This window comes from Bufo gargarizans, chromosome 1 (assembly GCF_014858855.1).
Source record: "Bufo gargarizans isolate SCDJY-AF-19 chromosome 1, ASM1485885v1, whole genome shotgun sequence".
NCBI classification, from domain to species: domain Eukaryota; kingdom Metazoa; phylum Chordata; class Amphibia; order Anura; family Bufonidae; genus Bufo; species Bufo gargarizans.
This window is the reverse complement of record NC_058080.1, coordinates 396,770,832-396,782,164: the sequence shown is the minus strand read 5'-3', so window position 1 is coordinate 396,782,164 and position 11,333 is coordinate 396,770,832.

The following is an 11,333-nucleotide window of genomic DNA, read 5'->3' as shown; positions in this document are numbered from 1 at the left end:
ATCTGCACAGACGGATCCACACCTATAATGCAAACGCTTGTATCCATTCCCTAATGGATCCGTTTGCATTATTCATAAAAAAAAAAGTCTAAGTCAAAACGGATCCGTCCTGACTTACCGTATTTTTCGCCCTATAAGACGCACCGGCCCATAAGACGCACCGAGGTTTTTGGGGAGGAAAATAAGAAAAAAAATATTTTTAACCAAAAGGTGTGCTGTGTGTTTGGTGGGTTTGGAACTAATGGTGGTCTGTGGATGGCACTATTACTGGGGATCTGTGGATGACTGACACTGTTATGTGGGGGATCTGTGGATGACGGACACTGTTATGTGGGGGATCTGTGGATGACGGACACTGTTATGTGGGGGATCTGTGGATGACGGACACTGTTATTGGGGGGATATGTGGATGACGGACACTGTTATGGGGGGGATCTGTGGATGACGGACACTGTTATGGGGGGGATCTGTGGGTGACGGACACTGTTATGGGGGGATCTGTGGATGACGAACACTGTTATGGGGGGATCTGTGGATGACAGACACTGTTATGGGGGGGATCTGTGGATGACGGACACTGTTATGGGGGGGGATCTTTGGCTTGCACTGTTACAGGGGGATCTGTGGATGGCACTGTTACAGGGGGGGATCTGTGGATGGCACTGTTACAGGGGGGATCTGTGGATGGCACTGTTACAGGGGGGATCTGTGGATGGCACTGTTACAGGGGGGGGAATCTGTGGATGGCACTGTTATGGGCTGGGGGGGATCTGTGGGTGGCACTGTTATATATGTGCCATCCACAGACCCCCCAGCCCATAACAGTGCCATCCACAGACCCCCCCAGCCCATAACAGTGCCATCCACAGACCCCCCTAGCCCATAACTGTGCCATCCACAGATCGCCGCCGCCAGTATACTAAAATAAGATGTCATATTCAAGTAATACTTATTAAACATGCCCCCTCAGTCCTATTACTACCTTACATCCTAATCGCTTGTGTAGAATTCAGGCAGGCAGGCCAGGCGGCCGGCGCGTCTCTCACTGACGTCACTTGCCTGCGCCGCCTGCTTCATTTATAAAGTAGGCGGCGCAGGCACGTGACAAGAGTTACGCTGCCGCCCGCCCGCCTGGCCTGAATTCTACAGCAGCGATTAGGATGTAAGGTAGTAAAAGGGCTGAGGGGGCATGTTTAATAAGTATTACTTGGATATGACATCTTATTTTAGTATACCGGAACTGGCGGGGCGGGGATACTACACTGACTGCACCGCCCCGCCGCTATTGCCAGCCCCCAGATCCTCCTCCCAGTCCCTCCCCGAGTCCCCGCTCACTCCTACATCGCAGCTTGCGATGTAAAATGGCAAGCATTCGCCCCATAAGACGCAGGGGGAAGAAAAGGTGCGTCTTATGGGGCGAAAAATACGGTACATTGAAAGTCAATGGGGGACGGATGCGTTTTCAACTGCACCATATTGTGTCAGTGAAAACGGATCCATCCCCATTGACTTACATTGTAAGTCAGGACGGATCCGTTTGGCTCCACATTGCCAGGCGGACACGAAATCGCTGCAAGCAGCGTTTTGGTGTCCGCATCCAGAGCAGAATGGAGGCTGAACGGAGCCAAACTGATGCATTCTGAACGGATCCTTATCTATTTAGAATGCATTGGGGCTGAACTGATCCGTTTTGAACCGTTTGTGAGATCCCTGAAACGGATCTCACAAACGGAATTTAAAACGCCAGTGTGAAAGTAGCCTTATCTGGAGACCTCTGTCTTTCCTTTCTGTGGCAGCAGCAGCTTGTTACATGAAACAGTCAAGCACCTACATGTCCCAGCTGTGCACTGCAATCAGATCTAGTTATCCCCTTCCTCCCCTGCACAGAAAATAGACCCTCGCTTATAGCCCCAGAGATACATCACATGACATATCCATCCATAACATCACTACTGTCATTTTAATTTTTTTGTTCTTATGCCAGAACATAAAAAAACTAAAATGCTGATGTAGTTGTGAAAAGAACCTGTGTCGAAATGGACAGAAGTGAGTAAACACCAATTTGTGCTGTGACCCCTTCTGCAGCTAGCTATGCCTTAGTAGTGCTAAACTATACCAAATTTTTTATTTTACACAGAAGTAAAAGACTTAGCTTCAAAGTATATTGATATAATTAGATTTATGAACAGGGAAAATGTGTTATCTTGCATGTTCTCCACAAGAAATACAGTTTGTACTTTGACACAGTGTGAATGCTAAAAATGTAGGAATATATCCGAGTTCTAGGGACTGTTAGCTAAGAGTCAACAGCAGGTTGACAGCGAGTGTGGGACTGCACACACTGAGGATACTGATTATACAGCACTTTAACTGTCAGTCTTAAAAAGATTTCTCAATCATACAAATAATAACCAATTTAGAGAATGCATAATTGGTATCATATTGAGATGCAAACGCAGTGAAACAAGTTATAATTAATAGCGCAAGAGAACTATTCTCAAATATATGTTTCCTTTTTTCTTATTTTATCTCAAGAACTTTGCCTTCATCTGGTAATATCTTTAAAGAATTTTGTAGCATTTTAAAATCACACCCAAAAATTGCAGTGATGTCTACTGATGTCAAATGATATCCTTCTGTAAGTCAAATCGTCTCTTCATGTTTCAAAGACCACATAGTCTCATCTACTAACAGACCTAACTGTAGTGGGCAGACAATAATTATAATAGTCCTAGGAAGTAACAGGATAGCGAGGCTGCACCCATGAAGGTAGAAGCAATTTTAGAAGTTGACTCCTAGTCATGATGGGAGGATTTGTACTTGAACTAGTTAATGATATATATTAAATATCCTGCTACTACTGGAGGCACTTTTGGGGCCTTGTTACTACTGGGGGCACTTTAGGAGCCTTATTACTGTTGGAGACAGTTTAGGGGACCTTACTACTACTGGGTGCATTGTGCTTGTCTGTGCAGGTTATTAATATTATTAAAGCGCCATTCATTCCATGGCGCTGTACATATGAAAAGGGATATACATACATAATACAGACAATTGCACTAAGCATGAACAAGACGAGTAAAAAACTGGTACAGAAGGAGAGAGGGCCCTGCCTGTGAGGGCTTACAATCTACAGGATTTAAGACATGTCCTGGAAGTGACAGGATGGTAAGTGCAGTACAGTACGGGTCTACAAGGGATTTAAATCTTTAATCCATGATTAAAATCCTTACAAAGAAAGAAAAGAAGCCTAACAAATTCCATGAAAGGATGATTGCGGTATATGCTGATGATGCACCTTACTACTGCTAAGTAGTGTTGAGCGCGAATATTCGAATATCGATTTTTTTTCGCGAATATCGGCAATTCGCGAATATTTCGAATATAGTGATATAAATTCGATATTTCAAACTTTTTTTTTTTTTTATAATTGTTATATTTTTTTCTTTCCCACTTCCCTAAAGTTGTTCTTACCTGTCCTTGGGATTCCTGGCTTCCTGGCTGCTCCAGTCAGTGCCCGTTGCCGCTTCTGCCGACTTCCGTGCTCATGGAGCGTCCCCATCACCATGGGAACGTCTCCATATACTAGAATGTACTGTCGGATTTGAGAATTACGTTGAAATCGCAATTCGATTTATTCAAGTTATAAAAATCGAATTTCGATTTTAACTTAAAGGCTACTCTCCTATTGAAATAGCAATGCGATTAATTCAAGTTATAATAATCGAATTTCGATTTTAACTTAGCACTGCTATATTCCATATTCGTTAATTCTAGCCTAATATGGAATATAGCAGTGCTAAGTTAAAATCGAAATTCGATTATTATAACTTGAATTAATCGAATTGCGATTTCAACTTGGACCTGGTTTACTATGGTTGGCTTGGTAGAATTAGCGAATATGACGAATGTATTCGTCATATTCCACAAAACGAATATAACAAATGTATTCGTCATATTCCACAAAACGAATATAACGAAGTATTCTGCATCTTCGTTTTAGCTACCTATTCATCAACTTCGCTAATTCTAGCAATCATATAGGAAAGTTTACTATAGAGACAGCTAAGTTTAATTCGCTATGCGATTATATTACTTTGCTTTTTTTTATAAATAGAATAATTATAATAATTATCAGGTATTATAATTATTCTATTTATTTATTTTTTTAAAAGCAGTCATATAATCGCATAGCGAATTAAACTTAGCTGTCTCTATAGTAAACTTTCCTATATGATTGCTAGAATTAGCGAAGTTGATGAATAGGTAGCTAAAACGAAGATGCAGAATACTTCGTTATCTTCGTTTTGTGGAATATGACGAATACATTCGTTATATTCATTTGTGGAATATAATGAATACATTCGTCATATTCGCTAATTCTACCAAGCCAACCATAGTAAAACAGGTCCAAGTTGAAATCGCAATTCAATTAATTCAAGTTATAATAATCGAATTTCGATTTTAACTTAGCACTGCTATATTCCATATTAGGCTAGAATTAACGAATATGGAATATAGCAGTGCTAAGTTAAAATCGAAATTCGATTATTATAACTTGAATTAATCGCATTGCTATTTCAATAGGAGAGTAGCCTTTAAGTTAAAATCGAAATTCGATTATTTAAATTGCATATTAATCGCGATAACAAGAATAATGACGAATATTCGATTTCGACGAATATAAAACGAATATTCTATCGAATATTCGCGAATTTCATCGAAATATGGCACCTGCCGCTCATCACTACTGCTAAGTAAAGTTTTGGGCCAAGCAGTTTAAATGGGGTAGGGAATCAATGAAAGATGACCCCTTGATTTTAGAAGATCGTATGTTCAAAGTCAGTGTTATAACTCATGTATTAGTTGGCACAGTTTCCAGTATCATTCATGATGTTTTGATGATGTCAAAGGTCAGTTCCTGGTGGGTGCCATGAATGTTGATGCTTGAGCAAAAAACTCATCGTCAGCAATTTAGCCAAGAGAATTTAGACATGCTTAGAGAAAATCCAGGAGACTTCTATTCTCTAATTATTATTGGAGATGAAACATGGGTCTACCACCATTACCCTGAGACCAAACAAGAGTCCATACAATGGAAGCACAAGTGGTCACCAACTCCAAAGAAATTTCTTGTTCAGCAGTGAGCTGAAAAGATCATGGCATTTTTGGGGTACAGAAGAAATTTTATTACTAGAATTCATGCCACACAAGACAACAATTACTCAAGACACCTATGCTTCAATAATGAAGGCATTATGTGAGGCAATCAAAGAGAAACACTGTTGGAAATTGTCAGCAGGTGTATTGCTGCTTCACGACAATGCACCAGCTCACAAGTCTTGTAAATCACAAGCTGCTTCAGAGAATGCGGCTTCACGGAGCTTAACCATCCACCCTACAGTCAAGACCTGGCTTCCAGTGATTACTCTCACTTTTGGAACTTGAAGAAATGTCTGCGTGGGCAATGATTTTCTGATGATAATGCAGACAAACAGGCGGAAACAGGGTTCCTACAGCAGAAAAAAGTCTTCTATTCTGAGGGCATCCGATCACTGGAGATGAAGTGTGTTGAAGTCAAGGGGAATTACATTGGAAAGTAGCAAGTTCAATTTTCTCAGATTTTTCTTTTGATATTAAGGTAACTTGAACACCCCTTGTAGATCTCTTTGTATGTATTACTTCCCCGTATGTACTATGTAGTAATTAATCCAGTCCCCCTTTGTCCTAGCAGCCTAGCATTTTAAACGTCTTATTAGAAAATTTGAGCTGTAGGCAAACTGTTATTTCAGATCTGTTAATTCATTACCATAATTCATTGACTGGTGCCGATTTCAAGGAACTTTGTCTGTTCAATGCTAGAGTCAGACCAAATAGTAAGATAAATTAGAGTCTAACAGAGTTTGTGAGGGCACAGAACTGACAGGAAAGTTATAAGGAGTCAGTAAGTCATGGCAGGAGTGTTAGGACACCAGTGGGAACAGGAAACCCACATGTAGAGGTCAGGTCTCATGTAAGAAATGATCAGCGCAGTTTGCTGTCACATACATAAGCAACTATTAAGTAATATGCTAAACCATGGTAGATAGGCCTGAGATGGCAGCGGGATTGTCAGAGTGAGCTGCTGAGTATATGATGTAGACAGAGGAATGGATGAGAAAATATCTGTCTTCCTTGTGCTGTATTATCCCCTTCTCAACTATTGGATCTTTGGTGAATGTGCAGTGGAAACTGGAACTTGAAAGAAAATTACTGTTTTCTTCTGCCACACTGACAGCTGAAAAAAAACACCTTGTTTTTGCACACTGTCCATAAATTGAAGGGCAGTTGGCAACCCTGCCACCCATGCTGCTGCCACTGGTAGGTTTTGTAGCCCTTGCCTGGCAGGAGCAACAACTCAATTTCCAGAAATAAAACAATTACTTACTAGCGCTCCCCCCAACTTCCTGGCACCCAAGGCTCGTGCCATTGTGTGCCTTATTGTTGTTGGTGATGACAAACTACTGAACTATCTTTTGAATAATAAGTTACATAGTAACATAGTACATAAGGCCGAAAAAAGAAATTTGTCCATCCAGTTCGGCCTGTTATCCTGCAAGTTGATCCAGAGGAAGGCAAAAAAGACCCTGTGAGGTAGAAGCCAATTTTCCCCACTTTAAGGGAATAAAAAATTCCTTCCCGACATCAATCAGGCAATCAGAATAACTCCCTGGATCAACGACCCCTCTCTAGTAGCTATAGCCTGTAATATTATTACCCTCCAGAAATACATCCAGGCCCCTCTTGAATTCCTTTATTGTACTCACCATCACCACCTCCTCAGGCAGAGAGTTCCATAGTCTCACTGCTCTTACAGTAAAGAATCCTCTTCTATGTGTACAAACCTTCTTTCCTCCAGACGCAGAGGATGTCCCCTTGTCACAGTCACAGTCCTGGGGATAAATAGATGATGGGATAGATCTCTGTACTGACCCCTGATATATTTATACTTATTAATTAGATTCCCCCTCAGTCGTTTTTTTTTCTAAAGTGAATAACCCTAATTTTGATAATCTTTCAGGGTACTGTAGTTGCCCCATTCCAGTTATTACTTTAGTTGCCCTCCTCTGGACCCTCTCCAGCTCTGCTATGTCTGCTTTGTTCACTGGAGCCCAGAACTGTACACAGTGCTCCATGTGTGGTCTGACTAGTGATTTGTAAAGTGGTAGGACTATGTTCTCATCACGGGCATCTATGCCCCTTTTGATGCAACCCATTATCTTATTGGCCTTGGCAGCAGCTGCCTGACACTGGTTTTTGCAGCTTAGTTTGCTGTTTATTAAAATTCCTAGATCCTTTTCCATGTCAGTGTTACCCAGTGTTTTACCATTTAGTATGTACGGGTGACTTGCATTATTCCTTCCCATGTGCATAACTTTATTTGTCAGTGTTAAACCTCATCTGCCACTTATCTGCCCAAGCCTCCAATCTATCCAGATCGCTCTGTAGTAGTATACTGTCCTCATCAGTGTAAATTACTTTACACAGTTTAGTGTCATCTGCGAAAATTGAAATTTAACTATGCAAGCCTTCTACAAGATCATTAATAAATATATTGAAGAGAATAGGGCCCAATACTGACCCCTGAGGTACTCCACTAGTGACAGTGACCCAATCTGAGTGTGTACTGTTAATAACCACCCTCTGTTTTCTATCACTCAGCCAGTTACTTACCCATATACAGACGTTTTCTCCCAGTCCGAGCATTCTCATTTTATATACTAACCTTTTATGCGGTACAGTGTCAAATGCTTTGGAGAAGTCCAGATATACGACATCCATTGATTCGCCGCTGTCAAGTCTAGAACTTACCTCCTCATAGAAACTGATTAAATTAGTTTGGCATGACCTATCCTACGAAGCCATGCTGATATGGCGTTATTTGCTTATTTCCGTTGAGATGCTCAGTACATAGCAACCTCCCCTCTCTGCCCCGCTGCTCCACCGTGTACTAGTGCTTATTCCTGCACACTAATGCTGGGTTCACGTCACATTTTTGCCATCCATTTAATGTATACAAAAAACATATACGTTAACGGATGCCTCAGACTGATACCATACTGTGGCATCTGTCATCATAGAGTTCCATATAAAAAAAAACTATACATTAACGTATACTTTTTTTTAATGTACTGTACTAGCCGCTTTATACACCATTATACACGCTTTATACACCATTAAATTACACTGTGGCTAGTACAGTATGTCTGCTCTGATTACTTCGTGAATGTATTTTTCACAGTGAACTACAAATTCTGACTTCTGTGGTGCAGGACTTTGTGCCATAGCTGGAGAAGAAAGTGTTTAAGCTGCAGGGAAGTTTGAAGTGCTCGAGCGTCTGGGTTGCTATGGTTGCTCCAGTGCAGATAAGACACTGATCATAGCCCAATGCCAGATTGCTAAAAGACTGAGAAAATACTGCTGGCAGAATACTACATAAAGATGTCTAAGGAGGGTGGCAGTTGGAAATTAGCTGCTTGAAGCTAAAATCAGTGAGAGATTGCAAAATATAGAGAGTAAAGAAAAGACAGAGAAAATAATATGGTATTTGCAAATCTTGCAAGCAAAATTCCCCTGTTATTTTGATTCAAAGCAAGTGTTGTATATGCATACAGAAGCAACATTTCATAGGCTGCATAAAAAATGCAAGTACCAATTTACAATATTTCAAAATATTTAAAGTGTAACTGTCATAGTTTTTATTTCCTGGTTTATTAGAACTAGGCATGTATACCTGAGTTAGTCTGTCAATGATTGTCAAAAGATCTGTAATTACTTTATAATAACAGCCTTCATTAATGTCCCCTGTCCCCTTCCACTGGTCCCTTAAAAGACCATTTGCTATGGCTTGTCTGTCTCCAGCTCAGTGTAAACAGAAGACAGAGGGGCGGTCCTTTACACTGCATGCCTGCATTAGGCTTCAGAGTGAAGAGGCGTGTCTCTCAGTAATCCAATCTGATTGGCTGGCAGGAAGCTGCTAGGTACAGCAAGTGAGGGAAGGCAGTTTTGGCCTTAGAAAACTGGCAAAGGAGCCATCTTGAGAAGATCCTCATATTGTAGGGTTCCAAACAGCTATCCTCTCCAAATATAGTGTATGTGATATTTGGAGCAAGGAATACCAGGAGGACTCATTCACCAGGATTCAACAAGATTTGTATATAAAAAAAAATAACAATGTGGTGTATTTTCAGTCTTCATAAAGGTTGATTGGTTACAATAATAATTTATGATTTTTTTCTTTTTTTTTAGGAAAAGTCTTTTGTCCATGTGTGATTGTGTTAATATGAATGAAGGGCAGAGCCCCCATCACTGGCTTCATGTGTGTCTTCTCATCTTCCTTCAGCTGCAACCCCCAACAGAGAGTGAGAGCAAGGGAGACTCCCCCTTGTCTCTCTCTGTTACTCATATATACCATAGATATAGTCGTGTCTTACACATGTATGTGCTTTTACATTGTCATATATAGAACCCTTCAAATACAGATCTTGACATATTCATACAGAAATTCCATTCCCCTTGTGTATTAATATAAATGATGTTAGTGTGTAGTGTAAAGAATCCTTTACATTAAATACCAATAAATACTATATTACACAGTATTTAACAAAATCCACTCGCTCAGTCATATATGCATTTTCTACTTCAGGCAGAAAATCAATCATAAATCACAACCCAAACACAGATCACACAACCCAAATACACACCGACACCAACCATTCTTACAGCCAATGAGATACTCTGCTGCCTGAGGCGAAAATTGAAATCTCCCCAGTTGAGAAATGCTTCACCTGCCCTCCCTACTGTTGAAGACATACAGTTGCAAGAAAAAGTATGTGAACCCTTTGGAATTATATGGATTTCTGCTCAAATTGGTCATAAAATGTGATCTGATCTTCATCTAAGTCACAACAATAGACAATCACAGTCTGCTTAAACTAATAACACACAAAGAATTAAATGTTACCATGTTTTTTATTGAACACACCATGTAAACATTCACAGTGCATGTGGAAAAAGTATGTGAACCCCTAGACGAATTGCATCTCCAAGAGCTAATTGGAGTGAGGTGTCAGCCAACTGGAGTCCAATCAATGAAAGGAGATTGGAGGTGTGGGTTACAGCTGCCCTGCTCTATAACAAAACACACACCAGTTCTGGGTTTGCTTTTCACAAGAAGCATTGCCTGATGCGAATGATGCCTCACACAAAAGAGCTCTCAGAAGACCTACGATTAAGAATTGTTGACTTGCATAAAGCTGGAAAGGGTTATAAAAGTGTCTCCAAAAGCCTTGCTGTCCATCAGTCCACGGTAAGACAAATTAACTATAAATGGAGAAAATTCAGCACTGCTGCTACTCTCCCTAGGAGTGGTTATCCTGTAAAGATGACTGCGAGAGCACAGCGCAGACTGTTCAATGAGGTGAAGAAGAATCCTAGAGTGTCAGCTAAAGACTTACAAAAGTCTCTGGCATATGCTAACATCCCTGTTAGCGAATCTACGATATGTAAAACACTAAACAAGAATGGATTTCATGGGGGGATACCACAGAGAAAGCCACTGCTGTCCAAAAAAAACATTGCTGCACGTTTACAGTTTGCACAAGAGCACCTGGATGTTCCAGAGCAGTACTGGCAACATTTTCTGTGGACAGATGAAACCAAAGCTGAGTTGTTTGGAAGAAACACACAACACTATGTGTGGAGAAAAAGAGGCACAGCACACCAACATCAAAACCTCATCCCAACTGTGAAGTATGGTGGGGGGGGGCATCATGGTTTGGGGCTGCTTTGCTGCGTCAGGGCCTGGACGGATTGCTATCATCGAAGCAAAAATGAAGTCCCAAGTTTATCAAGACATTTTGCAGGAGAACTTAAGGCCATCTGTCCACCAGCTGAAGCTCAACAGAAGATGGGTGTTGCATCAGGACAACGACCCAAAGCATAGAAGTAAATTAACAACAGAATGGCTTAAACAGAAGAAAATACGCCTTCTGGAGTGGCCCAGTCAGAGTCCTGACCTCAACCCGATTGAGATGCTGTTGCATGACCTCAAGAAAGCGATTCACACCAGACATCCCAAGAATATTGCTGAACTGAAACAGTTCTGTAAAGAGGAATGGTCAAGAATTACTCCTGACCGTTGTGCACGTCTGATCTGCAACTACAGGAAACGTTTGGTTGAAGTTATTGCTGCCAAAGGAGGTTCAACCAGTTATTAAATCCAAGGGTTCACATACTTTTTCCACCTACACTGTGAATGTTTACATGGTGAGTTCAATAAAAACATGGTAACA